Here is a 19,934-nt window from a genome sequence, read left to right as displayed (position 1 = left end):
GAGAAGTAGCCGTTTGAAAAAAATGAACTTCAATACCATGAATTCATGTAATGTGACCTCAGTAAACTGCACACAGCATGCTCCTCTTCACCAACCCGGCCGGTCTGTGATGCTTTATAGCAAAGGAAAACAAAGGGATGAGAGAGGCAAAAGATCTAATAATGGTCCAGCTTTCTTTGGACGGAGCGCTCGCTTCAGGAGACAGTTTGTATTTTGCTCTGAAGTTTCAATTTCTCTCTGCCAGTGGGTGGAGAAATGCGCATACCCAGCACCATAATTTCATTTGGGCATGTTGGGGAATCTAACGGTCCCAATTTAGGCTAATAAGATGGGTGTATTTTAAGATAAATCCTTGCCTAGTGCAGTTTTAAGTGGTCAACAGTGCACATACACAGAATACTGCTTAATGTCCATTATCAGATCTCTAATCGTTTGATATTCTCTGTTTTCCTGATAGATGCGTCTTCCATCGTGCAAACCTCCATATGTCTCCCCTCAAATAAAAACAGCACTTCATAGTGGTACATCAAAGCAGTGCATGTAGTATTCATCTGTCGACGCCGTTGGCATTCTGTGTTCCACTCATCTGCATTTGAGGTTTTCGAGACAGTAGCGGATCGCAGCAGACGCAAAGAGAATAAAAAAAGTTGGGAATAGACCAATTCACACAGGGAGGGCTGGAAAAAAAACAATGGACAGGAAGAAATAAGACAGGGGAGAAAAACAAAGGCTCTGTGTAGCCACCGACTCACCACTGCTTCCGATTCTCTTCTTCTCCTCCTCCTCCTCCTCCTCCTCCTCCTCCTCCTCTCTCTTTATTCTTCCACTAGGTTTGAGCAAGCGGCCGTAATAATGGGAGAGCAAGGGGACAAACAGGGCCATCTATAATGGGGCTAGATACTGGCGTGAGCGTACTGTTGAGCCTGGGCGGTGGTGTCATTAAGTGCGAGTGCGTGATAAATGCACTCTGCTTGTCGGATTTGAGATTCTCATTAGTCTGTGTTCAGGAAGGGACCCGGGGCCATTACTCTTGTGGCTGCCTTGACAAGAGGCTGAGTGTGTCGGTGTATGAGAGCAAGAGCCTGAGAGAGAGCGTGTGTGTGTGTGTGCTTCCATTTGGATGCTGCATATAGTATTTATATATATATATGTGTAGGCATTTCAAGTGATGTACCGCACCCTCTGGCGGCCATATTGGAGGTCCTCAGCTCTTGGGCAACAGCTGGTTGTGTTTGTAAACATACGACTTGGCCGACTCAACAGAATTCAATAGACATGGTTGCATTTTTGACTGGGAGCTGATCATTTTATCATTGAACCATCTGATCAATTTAGTGTTTAGATAATGTCAGCTTGTTAGCTAGCTAACGACAGTATCTGGTCAGCTAACCATCACTGTCTTGTTGTTAACATATCTGATTAGCACACTTTCTAATGAATCTAGCAGAAGCTAGCGTTAGTAGTGTCCGTTAGTCACAATTAACTTAACATTGTTTGCTTTGCTAAATTAGCCTGCTGGCTAATTTGCGAGCTAAAAATGACAAGAAACAGCTGTTTATTCAGGTTAACTGAGCCGACTCTTCTCAAGCTACATCTTGTGTTTTGCAGTAGAGACTAGGGCTAAAGACAAGTCAGTTTACTGGGTCACAGTCACCTACATTTAGAAAAATGAATCCTCCTCAGACTATTTACTTTTACTGAAAACATTATTGCATTGACCTACTCCCATACCATAACAATCTTTTCAGGTATCTCTGTTTTTCCAGCCCGGTTGTTATATTTAGCCGTAACTCTACTACAGCCAATTCTCCAGCGAACGTCCATGATGGCGCCAGCTGTGGCTGCTGAGAGATTTGCGATGCAAAGCCTCTATAGGATAAAAACATTGACACATATTGCGCAACATAAGGACTGTGTGAAAATGTGTTTGCAAGTCGTCTGTGTCGCACACTGACACAATGGAGTTTGATATTTTTAATGTGTGACAATGAAAGGATGCATATACCCAGGACACATATTCCTCCAGCCGTCGGCGCTACGTGTCAGCATGTCATGTCAGATTTTCAAAATGCTTCCTTTCAGCTACAGTAGGGATGCAGAGAGAGAGAGGGAGAGAGAGAGAGGGAGGGAGAGAGAGAGAGAGAGAGAGAGAGAGAGAGATCGCCGCCAGCCAGCCAGCCCGCCTGTGTCAGTAGCTATAACAGTCGTCTGGACGTCTGGCCCAATCAATACTCAGAGACAAGCATCTGCCCGGGTCTCCTGTTACTGTACCTCTCTCCTCACAGCCTCCTCTGACCGCTCTGCAGACAGCCGTGTGCTGCTGGTTCATATTGGCGGCAGGTCTTATCACAGAGCAACACAGGGAAATGTGATGCCACGTACGGCGGCCGCTGACACTTTAATTTGTCACCGGCGATAGGGTTTGTCAAACTATTCCTGGAGTTCATCAGCCACCTGGCCTTATTTGCTCAGTCCGCAGATGATTTTTTAGCCCTCTTGAGAAATACTCCCGAGCCGACACAATGACCTTGATGCTCAATCGCCGCATATTTTTCATTACGGAGGAGGCACAGTGGAGTGGCGGCCATGCTGTACTTCAATTCAAAACTATGCGCTGGGTACTGATGAACCTGGATGAGAGCTATAAAAATGATCCGCTCTCAACATTTGACACCATCGCTTACTTCAAAAAGAGGGGTGACACGACTGCTTAGGAGGCTGAAAGTATCTAGTAAGATGAAAGCGCACAAAAACACAAAAGACTAATTAAGAGGGAGCTACAAGCTTCTCCTTGGAATCGGTTTCTTTTGTGCAAGCCTACACAGATACATTAGACGGACACTCAGATAAACAGACAGGCAGATAAGCGGACAGATAGGTAGTTAGACAAACACTTCATTTCTGGAGGGGAATTTGTGGGGAATATCTGATGTATTACAGCACTGTCTTTCGGTTAGCTTTAGCAGATTTCTCAAAAACCTAAATAAAAAATGTAAAAGTCAATATAATAGGCAGAGACCAAATCACCAAAAATAGCTCTACGGTCTGGGAGGAAAGTTTTTCTAGGTTCAAATTGAGGGTCAAACTTCTTCCTGGGACTTTAGCTCTTAAATATTCAAAGCGTGAAAAGAATCACTGTATTTGCCACAGTGCAAGCTCTGTTGTGGGTATTTGTTTTTGAGTTAAAAATGTGTTTATCGCTCTAAATTTGATTGACTTAGCTGTTACGGGATGTGACAGCAAAACTTGAGTGTTAAATGCATTTTGAAGCTGCAGTTGATTTGTTTACATTAGTCGTGTTGGAAGCAAAACGGACCTACATTTAGAGCTGCAGATTATTTGCCATCAGTAGGTCTGAACCTTGCAAAAACCCTTGTGTATATACCCAAAGCTGATATACACAAGAAAATCCCGGATTTTGGAACGAGGTGGTGTAACTCAGGTTTCATTCTGAATCAAAACACCATGCTATCTTTCACTGGGATGTGCAATAGTGCAATGAGACAAATTACCTTCCATGTGAAAGCAACTGAGCGATGAAAGGCACTCTGCCTGAACTCTGAACCATGCGTGAGGAAGAACAGTTGCCATTTATCGTTTTATTGTTTGCTTATGCATGTGTTTGACAAACTATCATAGCATGAACCCCAGACCTATAAACACTTACTCCCTTAAATGTATACTGTTAAAGAGTGTGGCTCTTTTTGTGCCCTAAATTTTTAAACTGTGGGGCCTGGCGCCCGTCCAAATCAAAACAAATCTTTTTGTAAAGGAATTGCAGCAAAGACTCATATTTACTTTCACTAGAAACAGGGGGAGGACTTTAAAAAACTGTCAAAACATTCCATTTAGAGCGACCCCCGGGCACTGGGGTTCATAAAACCCCAAACTAGCAGCTGATGCCTCATAAAGCGGGGCTGCAGTTTTAAGTATGGGACTAACACTACCCAGAGATATCAACTGCCAATCAAAGAAGACTGGCATCTCCAGCCAGGTGCTGGTGTAGTTACATCCAAAATAACCATTTTGTCTCATGCCAATTTGTTATTCTGTGCAGCACTGGATGAAGTAATGTCTGACTGAAGAATTACATTAATCTCACCAGGCGATTAGATGTAAGTGTACGCTTAGAAATTGGACACATAGCATCCTTTATTGACTAACTGAATGCCAATTTAAAAAAAAAAATTGGCAATGGCAGCTCCAATGACTGTTCCATTGTATCACATTTATCAACTAAAACTGGCGGTGTTCAGGAACGAGCCATTTTTCATCTGCAGGAATCGGACATTTGGAGGTTCACTTTAATCTTGGTGATTTCATTTCCGAGCTTCTCTCAGTGATTTGGTGCTGCAGATGTCTTCTCTCTGCGCTTAAGCTCTATGGCCATATGCTCCCGCCGCCCTGACCGTGACACAGAGGCTTTTTAATCAGCGCTCTCAATGACGGAGCACATTCTGTCCTTAAACCCGAAGCTTTGAGCCTCGCTCGAGCTGATATGTCTCTCATTCTCCGAGCCTTTTGGCCGCAGCCGGGCCTGAGATCGCTGCAATCTATTGCCATCTTGCAAAAAAATTCACTTCATAACTGTGTGGCTTTCTAATCCATTTGAGCTGGCTGGTTCCTGATACCGTCTACAACACTATTTCCTTTCCTCAGAGTGCACTTAGAAGAATCAAACCTTTCATTCGATGAAATTGTCCCCGTCAGCCTCACTCAAAACGGTTCCTGGATAAGCCCAGTTTGAGCCGAGTCTAGCACAGTGGAAACGGAGCAGGATACCCGGGAAAAAGTTTAAGCACCTGGATCGGCCTACGGTGGAAACGGAGCTAATTTAATATCACATACGACGTGTGGTCACTCCTTTCACATTATGCTCAGAAGCTAATTGGTGACGAGAAAGAAGAGATCATCAGAGTCGACCAATTATGTCATAAAAAAACACCATTTCACCTTGGCGAGTGTGTGCAGGGGGGCAATGTCAAGATGACAAGTGCAAACAGCCAACAGCTAAAAATGGAGATTCTATTCAATCTCAAGCAGCTATTTTGGACGCCAGCCAACTGTCCGACTAGATCAATTTTAATTTGCTCAGGAGTTATCTGAAGGGTGAAAGTGACAGAACTTTAATGGGCAAATATGAACTTTATGATAATTGAATTAATTTTGGTTTTGCCCTCAAAGTAAACATTATTCAATAGCATAGAACATTACCATAAATTAAGTTTAATTCCAGACAAACTCTAAAATAGATTCAATATTCTTTGACCTTATAGTGTTGTTTAAGACAAAAATATATTCAACTGTTGACCCTCCGCTCATTTGAATTGCAATTATAAACAGCCTTGAGACAGCATTGGAGGGTTTCTTGACTTTCACCGCAACTTCCAAGAGATCTCGCCCTCATTATCTAAATTAGCTAAATGCTTTAAACCTGAGAGCGGGCATGAAATCACCTAGGGAGGAGAGGAATCGGGGTAAAGTAAAAAAAAACACCAAACCACAACACCCGAATCCCGTCCCCTGACTCTGACGTCTCCATCCAGCCGTCAACTGTGTGCATTTAGGCAGCATGGCATGCAGCGGGTTTCAGCCGCGTCTGCTGACATCGTCGAAGCTGTTATGCACTTTTAGAGGCATTTCTTTCCCCATTATGGCAAGATGATTTATTTAAACTGCAGCTTTCGTTTTGCACTCAAATGTTCTGGGAGTTTTTTTTCTCTATGAATATGGCAAATGAAAACACTAGTCCTAGTTATGGGGGAGTGAGGACTGCAGATTGTTTGTGCTGACAGTGGAAGAGCTGTTATCACAAAGGGAGTGCTGTTTTTCTCCTCACAGCTTGCCGGCTGTCTGTGTGTGTGTACGCATTTGTGTGTGTTCCTGTAACAAACTGGCTCCTGTCCAACATCTTGGAGTGTCTAATAGTGTGTGGACATCCCATAAAACATCCCATGCTGTGTGCGGTTCATATTTTTTTTTTCTCGGTCTGAGCTGGCTAGTTTAACTAGCCCCGAGAAGTTGCATCACTTCGACTTTCCCATGTGAGGATTATTAGCCGCTGATAAACATGAACCTCAGCAGAAAGTTCCTCTGAAGTCTACACATTAGGCTGAGAGGCATGTTTCAGAGGAAAAGTCAATATAGTTCATTGGTGTTATAAAGCTCATTAACGCCACTGCTGAATAACAGCTCGAACACAGATCAATAAAATAGTTCTCTTAATTTCTTGAGAGAAAAACCTGCAAGGGGGGGGGTCAACTATTCGGAAACTTTGCTCTTCTATTTTTTCAACACCATGTATCTTCCATGTTCTCTGGTGGCAGGAGGTGCTGGGGGAGCATCACAACTCCTACGCAGATGAGTCCACAGATGCCGGTTAGGAGGGTGGTTTTGGAGGGGTGGGGGGGTTGGGGGGTGCACCACATCTGCCGATCGATATCCCCGGCTCAGTGCTTGTGGGTTCACTGAATATTAAAAGGCACCGTGGGAAAGTTATCTTGTCACGTTCCAGGTGAGGTGAGCTAAAGCCAGCAATTAAACCGTGCTCCCGCCCACAGCGTTCACACGGGCTTTAATGAAAAGAAAATCTGATCTATTAAAGGTGAAAACTGATTTCAAGTCCGGGTGTTGGGCTTGTGAGGACTTTACTAATTTGTTAGGCAAACACCTCAGCCTGCTGTGCCGGGCAATTTGTAATTTTGCACTTAAAGCTGCACTAGAAAACTTTGCAACTTAGCACTCAGAAATCATGAAATGTGATGTTGGTAAATGTCACACAGCTCGCTCATGTTTACCAACCGGCCGGTCTGTGATGCTTTATACCGAAGGAAACCAAAGAGACGAGAGAGGAAAAGATCTAACGCTGCTGAGTCCAGCTTTCTCTGCTGCTGTTTAGGAGACAGTTTGGATTTCACTCTGAAGTTTCAATTCATCACTTCCTGTGGGCGGCAAAGTGACCGTTCCCAACAGCAGAATATAATTTGGGCAAATACGGCGAACCTAGGGGTTTCAATTAGCAGGGATGAGACACTCTTCTCTGTTGCAGCCTCACTTTGTGATTCAGGCTAAGACGGGTGTATTTTTACATAAACATCTTGCCTAATGCAGCTTTAAAAAAAAACACCCGATTGGCAAAATTTTCACATCCCCAGGACATAACCTAATGAGCAATGCCAGTCCTGGCAGACAAACTATGATCTTACCAGAAGTCATGTTAGAATGAAAAATCCCCCTGGGGATTTTAATCAAGCTGTAGCAGAGCCTCATGGGTAAACACTGTGAAGATGGCAGCTCTGTAAATAGCACAGCCTGGTTCCTGACATGTACAGTACCGCGCTGCTTGGTATGCTCCTCTATAGTATGTTCCTCTATGTTGAGGCCGTACCATTAGTCTGAGCTCTGCCTCTCTGTCAAAATCCCTCAGCATCCCGTCGCCTCTCCTCCAAGCGGAGCCGAGCGGAGAGCCTCTGACAGTTTGCGAGCGCCTCCGCTGCACACATCATTGATACTAATGGGGAGGGAAAGCCGGTGTACGGTGGCATGTGTGTCAGAGTTCGCTGGTGTGTGTGTGTGTGTGTGTGTTTGTGTGTGGTGGGGGGTACGCGAGTCAGGATTACACAAGTGGAGCATGTGTGGCTGCTCTGCGGCAGCGAGATCAATTCATGTCACTGCTGCAAACGGCGTGACAACCAGTCTCCTCCCCGTCACCATCTGCCTCCTCTGTGCCAATTTGTCACAGCACATCCAAGTGTGGCCATGCCCTCATTTAACATTGAGCAAGAGGACGACTCCGGGAAGAAAAGGAGGAAGAAAAGGAAGGAAGGAGAAAATAAGGGCAGTGAGAAGGACTAGAAGCCTAGAAGGGAAGAGTGAGAGGGCAAGTGGAGTTCAACACAGAGGGCAAAGACAACGTGGTGGAGAAGTTTATACACGGGGCGTCCTGCTGGAGAAGCATCCTCCTCTCTCTCTCCCAGTCATTCCTGTCTCTCTCTACGGTGAACTTTCAAGTAAAAAAGGCAGACATGCCAAAAAATAATCTTTAAAAAAAAAAATTATAAGTCCTGAGACATCTGCGTTCTCAGTGTGGCACTGGTTTGGATTAATGTTGCCTTACTGTGGTAGCTGGAAAGACAGGTGCTAAAACTAGGCTCCTGCAGAGAGGTGGTGGGGTGCGGGGCGGGGTTAATGTATAATTGAAAACTGGGAAAAAAATAAAATAAAAAATGAAAGTTCACGTTCAATCAGGAACCTCTCAACTATATCCGCAGGAATGCATATTGAGCAAGCTTTTAATTCTGAAAACTGGAATATAAAAACTCTCAGGTCGATATCAATCAGGTTATGCACGGATGAGGGATGTGTAGCTTTTAGCTCGGTGCTTTCGCCTGCCAAGTTGTGTAAATTAGGCCGGAGGGCAGGATTTCCAACTTTCTGATGTTCTTGGACTTGTAGTGTACACCGCAAAGTTTTTCAGCAAAGCATGTGAGATATGAACAAACGTCCATACATCCAAACTAATGCTTCACACTGCCTATATTGTCAAGCGAGTGGGTGACAAGATATGAAAGCAATGCCAGTCAGTCTCTTTCTGCCTCTGTCTCTCTCTCTCTAACAGTTTTGGCATGACAATTCCTCTATTCAGCTCAGCGGTCTGATCATGTTTCACGCCTATGCACCCACATTGACTGCTGCTCTCCCCCCCCCCTCTCCCCTTTGATACGTCTTTGTGTCATCAATAATGACAGGCAGAAAATGTCCGTCCACATCGGGACCCTCATGCCGCCACGGTGCCAGCGGCCCAGCTCAACACAACACCTAGCTCCGGTGTATTCTTTACACCCGACCTTCACGCCGAACTCTCGTGTATTGTTCCCCTGCTGTCAGTGGGCAGCAATGCAAGTTGTGGGGTTTGTATTCACTTTGACTGACACACAATGCTCCACAAAGGTCCCGTGTCGCATGTATACACGGCCAGCCAAAAGAGGGATCACAGTACAATGGCGGCGCTTTGAAAGGGGGTTATGAATAGAGAGGTGTTCCAACGCGAGCCCTCGCACTGTCAAATCACCGCAAATAAGAGCTCAGGGCTCCTGCGGACAAAACCCCCACTAGACCCAGAAAAACAACAGTGTTTTTGTTACATAAAACATTTCAAAGTGTTTATTGGTCTACCTGGGTGGGTTAGGTAAAGCTTTGATTGAAAGCTCTCAAGAGCCTTTTTGCCACTTTGGAAAAGCACTTCAAAATCATGACCAGCGCAGGCTTACACAATCAGCGATGGGTGAAATACGGAAAGGCCATTAACAGGAACACGGCTCTCTCGCCATGATCATCCATTACTGTGGCCAATTTGAGCTTCGCAGGGTGTGAACTTCAAATTATAGCCCAAAAATGTAATGTGTCAGGATTCTCTTGATTCACCTTGATGACCCAGAGTTGGGTGGATATTCTTGGTATAAAGTACAATGTAGAAGTTTATAGCTAGGTAACTCAACTTAGGAAGAACGCTGGGTTATGATTACCAGTTAGAGTTTCAATTTTAAAACGATACTACGACAAAAATGAAAACAACACAAAGGCTAGCCTAAAAATTACACAAAATAACTTTAAATTGTTTAAAATGCGATACAATTTTCTTTCAGATTTTTTTCGCCAAATAGCCACTGATAGTTCTGGGGAACAAAAACTGCAAAAAGTTTTCTATAGGACCTATTTTGCTGACACACAAGTTCCCCTGCTCTCAAATGCTAACATCATCGTCATCTGGCCATGTTTGGTAAAATGTGGTAAAATGTTAAGGCAAACTTAACGATTGTAAATAATCAAGTTTTTACAAGAGTTTAGAGTGGTTATGATTGTGAATTTTATGCAAACTGGCATATAAATTACATAAAACACATCAAAATAGAGTACCGGATTTGTAAAAAGTCAAGTAGACTACTATTGCTCAAATTAATCGCCACTGATTTTGTTTGTTTTTTCAGTATTGGTACTCCGTGCATCATGAGTACAAGCATTTTTGGAGAATATTGTATAGATAGATTACTGGACATTGATTGTTTTTATCAATCACAAATACCAGAAGCAATCTGACAGTGTTTTGAGATTCTCTATTGATTCCTGAAGGAGAAATGAGCTTTGATTTTTGGTTTTCCACACTCCACAGATCAAAGCTGCAGAACAGCTGGAGCTCATAGCTTTCAAGGTGAGAAATAAGAATTAAAACAGAACTTACAGTCAGGTTTTGTCACGTCCGACGCTCCACCTGATCTTTAGCTCCTCCCACTTCTCTCAGTAGACGACCTCAGCAGGGGGGAGGAGGGGGGTGTAGGAGGCGGGGCTTTGAAGATGGGGTTGGGGGGGGGGGGGGGTGAAAACCCCCTTTGAGGCTCTCCCTCCGAAAAGTTCAGCAATCTTCAACAAACTTCCTGTGAGAGCAAACAAAGAAATCCTGAGTGCGGATAACAACAGGAGGGGAACAGCTGCACTGCAAACACACTGCTGAATAACCTCAGGGGTTTTTTTTCTTCTTCTTTCGGTTAAACGGGGCCGCTGACCCATGACTGAGGAAGAACACGGAGAGGAGGCTCTATGTCCTCTTAGCGTAATCTCCTCAGTCGCTCGGCTGTCATAACATCACGGCTAACACAAGCGGAGAAGCCGTAAATAGAGCCAGATGTGCCGGGCTCGGGCTGCAGGCTGGAGAGGGCGATGATGGGAGAGGAGCCAAGGAGCTTTCAGACTCTGGGAGAAGACAACACGACGCACAAATCTTTTTTTCCTTCTGTAATATTAGGGCTGTTAAATATTTATATTATTTTCTTCTTCATTTTCTTTGATTTTTACATATTTGTATAAGTTTAAAAAGCACACCTAAGACGCCCATCTAACAGTGTGCAGGTATGTACACATGTGCATGCGAAAGTGTGTGTGCAAGTCTATGCATATTGACTCCAAATATAGAAAGCCGAAGTTCATGTTTATTCAGCTCCCATATCCAGACCTCCACCCACAGGCTCTTCGTGTCTATATACCAAGTGTCAGCTATCTTACTGTAGACCAAATACACCTAGTGGCTTAACATGCCTACGCTTACGCTACACAGCGTGGGCACTCCATCCAAAAATTGTTTTCATAACCAACAATATGGAGGAATTGTTCTGCAGAGTAGCAGGACTACTTTACCTCAGGTTGTTTGTTGCAGAGTAAACAAAGCAGGAACCTTGTTACTTTTGTTCGTTGGGAACTTTTTACTTTTCTTTTTGGACTCTCCTGAACTTTTAAACTTTCTCATTCCCCTGAAGCGAGTCTCCGCTCTCCAGAGGCTCGTTCTCGCTGCACAGCGGGGGGTTAAGCCAGCGCCGCTCTGTCATCGCCTCACCTCACCGACTGTACTGTCATCGCTTAACCACCCGGCCCAAAGAAAAACCACAGTCACACCGATGAGAATACATGACAAATGAACTTCCCGACAATCCATTCTTGCAAGTTCAGCACCCTCTCCCCCCCTCCCCCTCCAAACACACCCCCTCCCAGGTTGTCTCTAATGACCGGTGGTGACTAATGGCAAGTGGTCAATGGATTTTCTGCCACCAAGCTCACTCCCACCACACACACATATACTTTTTCACCTACACCCCCACACACCTATAGACTCCAGGGGGGAAGAGGTCGTGACCGCAGAGCGATTCCTCACATCCTTAGCCATGGATAAAGTATGTCCAGCTCACTGACTCACCCGCACAGCAGAGAGCAGATGAGTCGCATTGCTTTCCCAATCCCTCCTGAATGAGGCAGCTGACTGCAGCTGCTGTGAGCTCAGCGCCGCCGCCGGCTCCCCTCGCGGCCTCACGAAGCCAGCGAAGGGCTGTAAACGCTTAACGACCCCAGCGCTCTGCATATTAATTAGACCAGTGTGGGTGCCTTGGCACGCCGGCTTATGGTGACTTAACCTGTGTGGTGTAAGGGAGAGGGTGGTGGTGGTGGTGGGTGGGGGGGGGCTTCAGTGAGAACACATGGCTGATTGGTGGAAAGGTTATGGCCGCCGTGCCAAATGACACCAGGTCTCAGTCATGGGAAATGGCCTGGTGGAGTAAAGCGAGTGATGTCACCTCTAAAAACGTATTAAAAGAGACCGCCAGGCTCCATTACACACATCCTCTTCCACCTTCCCATACTTAGGACTTGCTGGTCGCATTATGGCAGGACGCAGCCATTTTTATGTCAAAAAAAAAAAAAAAACACCATCACCAAATGTCCTGACAGCATGTTCTCAAAAACAACAACAACAACGCTGGATAACTAACATGATTAGCAGCCGCTGGCAGAGAGGTTGGCTGAATTAGGGTCAGCAGATTCAGTTAAAGGGCACACAATGCGGCCTGTGTCTGGCGGATGGAGAGGCTAACAGCTAGCCATGAGCAAAGGGGTTTTGTTGTTTTGCTCAGTTGTTTTTTTTCCTGTCCTGCACGGAGTAACAATATCGATTTCAGTGAATGAGATCAGCTGGTGGGGTTGTTATCAAGCTCCATAGCCTCAACTGCTGCGGCTATTAGACTGGGTGCTCATATAACGCCTGGAAGATGAAGGATAATGTAGCCGTGATTGTTTCATTGCCACACAGCTATCATTGTGGCCCAGTTTAAGTGGCGTCCTATAATTTCTAATCTCATTTTCTAGAAATAGTCCCACAGAGAGCCCCCCTTATCCTGCCATAATAGTTTTGAGGTGAGCCCCATTAACCAAATGAGCTTTTCCGAGCACAACATTCCCATTAACACCACTCGCCATCCCTCATCTCCCTCACACACCTCCTCTGGCTTCCCTGCAGACCCCCACACACCACCAGCTCAACATCTCCATTTTCACAAGTTTGCCTCCGCTCAAACCTCCCGTGAGCGAATTTGGTGTAATCCTTCCCTCGCCCAAATCGCCCTCAAGTCTTCTAAACAGATTCATTTCACACCCCGTTCCTACACTCCCTCTCCATCGCTTACATCGTTCCCCCCCCCCTGGATATTTCCCAGTAGGCCCTGCAGTGATCGCTGGGCTGTGGTGGTGATCAATGGCCCCTGGCCGCAGGCGTTGGGGGGGCTCCGGGCTCCTGGAATGGAGGTATTAATAATGCAAGGTCCAGGCCTGTCATATCCTCCATTAGCACGGAGGAGGCGGGAGGCCCAACGGCTGATTGATTACTAATTAGATTAATTGCCGTCTTTTAGAAAGGGAGGAGAATGTAATAGACTGGAGGCTTGACAACTGCGAGGGTAGAGAAGCCCGGCCTGCTGAAAAATGTCCGCTGGGTAGAGGACGCTGTTGCCAGAAGAGGTTTATAGATTAGGAACGCTTGTTTCCTTTCTTCGATGAATGTGCGATTTGGGAGAGGAGCCTGGGTCTGTTTAAGAGTAATCAACACAAATTCAATCAAAAGTTGGCGGCTTATTGCTTGAAAGAATCGTGTAAGACATTGATCAAGTCTCTGCAGGCCGTTACCTACAATGCACCTGAGTACACCAAAAGAAAACAACTTAAATTTATTAACCACCCTGATTACTGAAGAAGACAAGATGTTATTTGAAGTTTTCATTTCAGACCATTTCCTCCTCCCATTTCTGCAGATGTGTCTTGTTAGCCGTCGCTATCTGGAAAACACGACATGATAAGGGCCAATCTCCAGATGTAGTGTAATGTGTGTAATGATAGTGTTGTTCAACAGAGCCATTTGCTAAAGGGAGCAGAGGTGTGTGGAGATTGAGTTCCACTTAATCTGCCTGCCGTCCTTTAGAGATAAAGCTAATAAACCGCATCAAAGCTGTGGCACACAGATTTGAGTCTGGGGGGAAAAGAAGAACTTCTCAAGGTGAGGCTGCTAAATGAACGGGGGAAATATATATTCATCAGCATCTTTTCTTCCACACAATCTGATTCTTGATGACTTCTAAAATGTTGCCGTCTACTTCCACTACAGTCACATATGCAGATTAACGTATCACCTCAGGTTAGACTGATATATTGGTTTTGCCAATGTACCGGGCTGATATTCACCTTTAATTAAAAATCAGCCAGTCAGCGTCATCCCCCTGATATGATGGATATGATGCAGTTTGATTGATTACATATTTATTGTATAATTGATCAGTACTAAACTGGTTGTCTAGGCCTTTTACTGAATTCATTCCAATTATTATCCTGGGTTTCCATGGAACATTTTAGTGTCTCATGGTCTAAATGCGGCTTTTCCAATAATAATTTCCGCTAATAATATAATTCCTGGACAAAACTTATGCCTAATACTTCTGGCACGAAAAATGGTCAAGTTATTAAAGATATTGAATATCGGCACAAAATATCAGCAGTTTCAGTCCAAAGATATCGGCATAGGCCTTAAAAACCTGTATTGGTCAAACCTTAGTATCAACGTCACTGATGCATTTATGCAAAAATGTAAATCATATGTTACTATTGAGGACAAGTGGCTAGGCTGGCATGCATGTGTGAGTTTCTAGTGTCTAATTGTTGTGTGGCACACTGGTACGGCCACACTCATTACACACGCCTACACTCAACATAAATAGCCTCACACTTCTGAGGGGATAATGCCTTCCAAATAGGGAGCTGCATGTATGTGTCTCTCGCTCTGCCTCCTTCTGCACCAAGAGACCACGGCGAGTCGTATCCTGCTCCGCCGGTTCACGCCAACCTCGGGGGAGAAGAGTCCCAGCATGCAACGGTACGTTCGGCGCGATCGCTGCGGCGTTTGCAACTTAGGGAAAAAACGATTTATTTTAGAGGACGCCGGTAGACGAGACGCAAAAATTACAAAGAAAGCTTAATATGCCGCAATGCAGTCCGTCGTCCGTATCCGTCTCCCAACTCTGACATAATGATGCCATCAGTAATGGGAGCCGGGCTGCCAGCGACGCGCTCTGCAGAGGGGCTTCTCCAGCGCGAGGCCCGCTTTTCAGGGCCTCTGTCTCTGACATGAATCATAAGGAGACCGGTCCTTATCAGTGTTTTCGACAGCGAGAGGGGTCATTAAGCTTTCTTGTCACAAATGAGCTCTTCGGGGGCTGTCAGGATGAAGTGGAATATTAGACCTATTAATTATTCTGCTCTGTCATCCTGCTCAGAGGCAGTCCTGAATCTGTCCACCTCTTATCTAACCAAGCTCATCGCCGCTCTACTGTCAAAATGTCTCAAGATGGCGGCTTGTTGGACCGCCATCAATGGGATCTATCGGCAAATCCCACAGGACAATGTATACAGACATCTGACACGGTCATCCAGCATTCACAAGCTGTCAAGTGTCGCTGTTGACTTTTTGATGCTGTTAGGGTTGTGATGAGGAACGGAAAATAAAGGCAAACGGAATCCCTGCTCTTTTGCTGCATTCATGTCACGTGGAAAAACGGTAAATATGAGCTTCCTACTTGAAAATGCAGTTCACCTCAGCTGATAAACTGGGGAACTCGGGTCCCAATTTCTCTGACTTCCTGAATTCTGACATCACCAACAAGGAAATGCCTGTACTCCAGTGTAGTTAATGGCAAATTCATGTCAAACAAAACAAATAAAGTCAATGATTTTCATCACAGAACTCATTCTGTGATCACAACTCTTAAAAATACCACTGCAGGACACAAGTACTTCCTGGATTTTGTGGTTGATACGGCAAAACATGAACTCCAGTGCAGAGTTTGTGTTGAATGTGTTGAGTGTAAAAAAGCAGACCATAAATAAGTCTACAGAAAATATCAATAATAGTGTTTGAAAGCTTCAAACACATGAACACCTCCAAATCATTGCCTTTAACCATCGAGTTGTTCCTAAGTTTGGATGCAACTAGGGCTGGGCGATATTGACAAAATCAAAATATTTTTGACCCGATACCTCGATATCGATAATGTGACGATATTTTGGGGATGGCTATTGGTGCTTTCAGAAGGTATTTGCACATGAGAAAATTGTGAGAAGCATTAGTAGGCTAATGTGGATATGATGGCGAAGCAGGTAGAGGCACTCACTGTTCATTGCCCTGCCTGGTTAAATAAAATATATAAAATAAAATGTTCGTTTCACTCAGCTAGAACAGTCAAATAAGTTCAGAACATTTTATGAGTGTAAAAGATAACTGTAACACAGCCTTTAAGAGCAGGAAAAGACAACATTTAAGCGGTATCACAATATTACGATAACCAAAATCCCGGAGGATCTCTAGTGTGAGATCGGCCAGCTTTAGACGCTTCCATCTTTAGCACCAGGTCCATCTGGGCTATATTATCAGAACAAAGATGCAGAGGCAACAGTATCGAGGCAATGCAACATCTCACACATCAATTTTGCAAAGCTACACTTCCATGCCTGTGTGAAATGCGTGTGCAGGACGAGTTCCTCCTTCAGAAGTAAGTTTCTCTTTCTCTGTCTGCCTTCAGTTCAGTCTTCCCATGCTCTGCACCTGCTCCCTCCAGCCCCCCCCCCCCCCTCCTTTCCTCCAGCTCTGCTCCCTCTCCTTTCTCCTTTCCTGAGCTCACGGCTGCCCCCCCCCCGCCACCTCCTCCTCCGGGCCCCTGTGGCTCGCTGCAGTGATGACACGCTGCGCTAATTGAAAGCGACCCTGACTCGTCCTTTTTGCGAGCCGCTCCTGGCTGATGCCCCGTTGTTTTTCCCTCCGCTGGCGGTTGACAACTGGCCTTTCGGCTGCGGCGCTCTGCGGTGCGAACTCTGACCTCACCGCGCCGGCCTCTCGCCCGTCTCCCCCAGCAGACATTATACCACGGCCAAACCCACACAGAGGAGTAGAGACTGCAGACTTGCACTTTTTTTTTTTTCCTTGTGCAGCCTGGCTCAGAGGTGCAACACAGTTCGCCTAAATTGTTCTGGTGAGAATTGCTCCTGAATAAATGAAGGCAGTCCGCTAGATGTAACAAAGCTGCTTTTTGTTGCGCTCTTACATTCAACTAAAAATGATGCATAATATTGCTTCCACACTAAACAGAGGTTTACAATTTGAAATTCAATGAAGATGTAAACAATTGCGAGCCGTCTTTCCTCAAACGCACGCCGCAAACTCTGAAGGACAAAAGCACAAACGCTAACCTAATAGATGAGCTACAGCTGCAGCACAGACAACATGATTAGATTTCCCGGCTCGTGCTTAATTCCTTTATCAAAAAGCAGTGATATTCCACTAAAACAAAAACGCATCTACCTGCAGTGTTTCCAACAGAGGTGGGCTGCTCTTATCACCCTTACTGAACAGGACCGGGACCCATAATGTAATAGCCTAGCAGCGCGCTCATAAATCACCTGGAGAGGCTGCATGCCACATGCACTGACACTCCCAATCTGCCAACCTGTGTCTTTATTAAAGAGCACATTATACTGAAAAGCGCCTTCCTTCCCGCAGCCGCTCTCCTATAACCTCCTGAAATCATACATTTATGCACGCAAATACATTCCTCTGTGGGCACAAATAAATTTATGTGTGTGTGTGTGTGTGTGTGTGTGTGAGTGAGTGAGTGAGTGAGTGAGTGAGTGAGTGAGAGAGAGAGAGAGTGTGAGAGAGAGAGAGAGACAAAGGGAAAGAGAGAGACATATACATAGACAGAGAAAGAGAGAAAGACAGAGAGAAAGAGACAGAAAGAGAGAGAGACACAGAGAGAGAGAGAGAGAGAGAGAGAGAGAGACAAAGGGAAAGAGAGAGGCATACACAGACAGAGAGAAAGAGACAGAGAAAGAGACAGAAAGAGAGAGAAAGACAGAGAGAGAGAGAGAGACAAAGGGAAAGAGAGAGGCATACACATAGACAGAGAGAGAGAGAAAGAGACAGAGAAAGACAGAGAGAAAGAGACAGAAAGAGAGAGACACAGAGAGAGAGAGAGAGAGACAAAGGGAAAGAGAGAGACATACACAGACAGAGAGAAAGAGACAGAGAAAGAGACAGAAAGAGAGAGAGAGAAAGACAGAGAGAGAGAGAGAGAGAGAGAGAGAGAGAGAGAGCGGCGTTGCTTTCATATCTTGTCACCCACCCTCTTCACAATTACAGCAATTGTCTCCCTCCCACTGTGAGTGACGCATCAATTTGGATGTATGAATGTCTATTCATATCACACTTGCTTTATTGAAATTCTTTGTTGTGTACACCGTTTGTCCAAGAACATCTGTGTATGTATGTGTGTGTGTGTGTGTGTGTGTGTATTCTGCTTTGTTTGTGTGTCTGCTGTATTTGTTTGTGTCTGTCCAGTCACTCTGACAGCTAAATTGGAAAATGTCAAATGTAAACATCGTGTGAGTTGACAAAGAAATAGCGACGATGCAGAGAAGTGCCATCAGTTTGAGCTCTATATGTTGAGAGAGAGGAGACACGGAGCCCTTCAACACCCTCTGGATCAACTATCTGTCTTTAAGCCCCTCCCTCCTCTCAGCTGCTACTGCCCAGGTTCCCTCGAGCGAATGTGTGAACCATGGGCGTTGCCGAGAGTGCATGTTTTAATTTGATTTTGGATTTTCTTTTAGCCTGAGGGCCGATCTTCCAAGAGCCAACACATTAAAAGCACTTATACATATACAACACCAACAGAGAGAGAGAAAGAGAGAGAGACAGAGAGCAAGAAAGAAAAAAAATAAACATAGCAACAGAAAGCAATAATGAAAAGACAATGTTAATGACATGATTTTTATGGTCCTGTAGAGCAGTGGTTCTCAACGCGGGGTCCGGGGACCACCAGGGATCCTTGAGGGGGTTCCAGGGGGTCCCCAGCAAATTGATCTATTGTCAAACTTCACCATTATTTCATTTACAAGAACACAATTAGAGAGTGTATTAGAATGACTGTTTTGATCATAGTTTCTGTTATCTCTCTACCTACAATACAGATAGTCATGGGATTCTGGACAAAATCATATCTGACAATAAAAATATTCTCAGATTCGGATTCGAGACAAAATCTCACCAAATGGGGGTCTGTAGCTCTAATGTGGACTAAATTAGGGGTCCATGATATGAACAAGGTTGAGAATCACTGCTGTAGATGAATGTCTGTCTTCCCATTTCAGTGTTTATCCTTGTATTAATAGAGCGGTTGTGTCCTATAGGGATTAGTCTGCAATACATATTTATGGGTCTATTAGATCTTAGAATTTTTTCTAATAACATAAATGATTGTTGCTTAACTGCACTCTCAACTCTAGGCTCTTTCACTTCTCTTTACTTACCTGGATAAGGTTAAGACAAAAAAGTAAAAGTGATCCGACTTCAGACAGACAACACACTTCGGAAAGCCACAATACAGAAAAAATAATGAACGAGGCCTCAGAGATACACAGTATGTGCTCATCTTATATTTTCTTACATACTTTACACTCATACTGAATCACACTGTGATGCTGTTAGTGCACAATGGCTCTAGTCATTCATTAGAGCCTGAAGAACTTTAATTTCCAACTTCTCCAGGGTTACGGTTCTCAAAATAAAACATCTGATATATGCATCTCAGAATATAAACTCGATATACATGAGAAGAAGAAAAAAAACTTCCTTTGAACCCAAATGCATTGCCTGCAGTGCTCACTGAGTTATATAGGACAAGGAAAATCAGCAAGCCTTCAAACATCTACAGCATGTTGTCATCTTACATTTTTTTCTGTCAGTGTTTGAAGTTAGAAGGTCAGCTTTTACATTCTTTGCTGATAGTGGATTTAATTACAGATTCCTGTAATCACCGTGTTATTGTCAGCGTACCATGGCTCTACACAGCCTAAAGAAACTTCTCAAAAAACAAAAGCATATGGATATGTACACTTGATATACAAGGGAAGCACAAACCCTCTTGAAGAATCAGCGAAGTGTTTAAATCTAGTTGTAAAATCACTGTCTGCTCTCTGAGCTATACGAGTATTTGTGCCAACTAAATGCGACTAAAAATTCAGCAGGC

General features: G+C 44.6%; 1 protein-coding gene across 1 annotated transcript in view; it reads right to left on the bottom strand.

Annotated features, from left to right (window-relative positions):
• The window catches only part of sema6cb (semaphorin 6Cb), a 114,407-nt gene that overhangs the window by 65,737 nt on the left and 28,736 nt on the right, over positions 1 to 19,934 (bottom strand). Inside the window, exon 2 of the mRNA XM_071904903.2 lies at positions 10,238 to 10,430. The gene's annotated coding sequence lies outside the window, so the exon portion shown is untranslated. The remainder of the gene's footprint in view (positions 1 to 10,237; positions 10,431 to 19,934) is intronic.

Source organism: Centroberyx gerrardi, chromosome 12 (genome assembly GCF_048128805.1).
Source record: "Centroberyx gerrardi isolate f3 chromosome 12, fCenGer3.hap1.cur.20231027, whole genome shotgun sequence".
Lineage (NCBI taxonomy): Eukaryota > Metazoa > Chordata > Actinopteri > Beryciformes > Berycidae > Centroberyx > Centroberyx gerrardi.
Note: the sequence above shows the minus strand (reverse complement) of the source record. Positions and strands in the feature narration are given on the sequence as shown.